General features: G+C 40.2%; 1 pseudogene; it reads right to left on the bottom strand.

Moving 5' to 3' along the window:
* Positions 1-703: 703 nt before the first annotated feature.
* On the bottom strand, positions 704-1,483 carry LOC149142851 (uncharacterized; annotated as a pseudogene).
* Positions 1,484-1,841: the final 358 nt, after the last annotated feature.

The following is a 1,841-nucleotide window of genomic DNA, read 5'->3' on the forward strand; positions in this document are numbered from 1 at the left end:
ATCTGCAGGATTTTAATGACACGATTTCTGATTTACCCAATAAGTCATGCCATGACATAAGAAGCAACTATCGTCAGTTGGGAACGAAATCTATCAGTTTTCCATACACAGTATGTATGGCATCAGAACGATCCATTTAAGGGTCCGAACGATATGGGATTCGAGAAAAAGAATGCAGAAATGAAATTCGACCGCACGAGAATGGCACGAGTGGTTTCCAATGGAAAATTGACAACGTGATGAAATCGAGGCGCCTTCGGAAATCTTAAAGGAGTAATTTCAATCCAAAACTAGAATGAAAGGACAGAATTTGACTTCAACAGAACCCAAAAGTATCGCTTGGAGGTGAATTCCTAGCATGAGAGATCAAGCTTTGGAGGCTACTCTCATACTTTGTTTCTAGAATTTTATAGATTTGTTAATTGATTTCTGGTTCATATGCACAACACATTGGCAAAGTCGATACAGGCCACTGATTTTGCTTTAAGCAGGGTGGATTAACGCTGAGGGAGAGAGTAATTAATTGATGAAGCAAAGGCAAAGACTATTCATACATCCTTGATCGAACAACAACCAATGGTTGGGTCGAATTTGCTTAGGCTCTCGGATAGATTTTTAAATTTCTGCAAACATAGTGATTGCTTTCTTCTTTTTCTTTTAGATTTTGGATCCTTCACCGCAAATTTTATGATATTTATTTTATTTACATAAATAAATGGTCAGATTTCCCTTGAAAAGCGCAGCCATAAAGACCCTTCTCTGCCATCTCATCCCTCAAGCGAAAAGCTTCAACCATATTGCCTTTCTTGCTATGTCCATCGATCAAAGGATTGTAAGTGAAATCTGAAACACTCAAGCCTGTATTCTGCATTTCTTGCATCAGCTGCTTGGCTTTATCCAATTTCCCATCCTTGCAGAGACCACTTATAAGCACATTGTAAGTCACATCATTAGGCGAAGATCCCTTCATCTCCATCTCGACCAACAAATCCAGAGCCTCTTGCACATTCCCCTCTTTACAAAAAGCATCCAACATCGTATTAAACGTTACAATACTTGGGAAAATGCCGCTGTCGAGCATCTGTCTGTATATTTCTCGGGCCTTCTCTATACGATCCGAATCACGCAGGACCTTTAGAACCCTGTTGCAGTTTCGAATGCTGAGCATAATCCCAACATCAATCATTGTATAAAACAAGGCAACGCTGTCCTCAATTAGCCTTTCCTTCGTATAAATCCAAAGCAACAAATCAAGAAGCTTAGCAGAGATGTCCTCGTCTCTGTATTCATTAATCAATGACTCTAAAACATCGCAACATTGGGTTTTAACAATGCTCTCCATAATGCCATACGCCGACCGATCAAGACCCGCACGGCTCAATATATGCAAGAGGGTACAATAGGTTGAGGTCGTGGGTTCGAACCCGGGCTGACCTTAGGCCCAACGAAAGAAGCGCAAGGCAAGCCTGGGCTTCGCACTCATCTTATACAACACTAGAACAACTATTGAAGCACTTGAAACCATATCATTGTGTGCTAAACCCCATGGCTGGGTGTTTTTTTTTTTTTTCTTCTCACACATTAGCTGAAATCAAAGGCATGAATTCTCAATTTACCCTACCAAGCAAGCGTCCAGAATTTTATGGCATTTTTGGCTGAACAGAAAAGCTCAAGGTTTAAAATAAAACAATGACTGAAGGCCAAATTTGCCTATGTGAAAAGAAATGGAGCACATTGCATCCATTCAATTTCATTGCAGAATGCGTAGTACTAATTGAGCTCTGGAAAAGTGGTCCACATTACTCGGTGAGAATAAAAATCTCCAATGCGTTGAATGAAGA

The sequence above is a fragment of the Pinus tabuliformis genome, chromosome X (genome assembly GCF_031772625.1).
Source record: "Pinus tabuliformis cultivar Carrire ecotype Pingquan chromosome X, CPIR1, whole genome shotgun sequence".
In the NCBI taxonomy this organism is placed as follows: Eukaryota; Viridiplantae; Streptophyta; class Pinopsida; order Pinales; family Pinaceae; genus Pinus; species Pinus tabuliformis.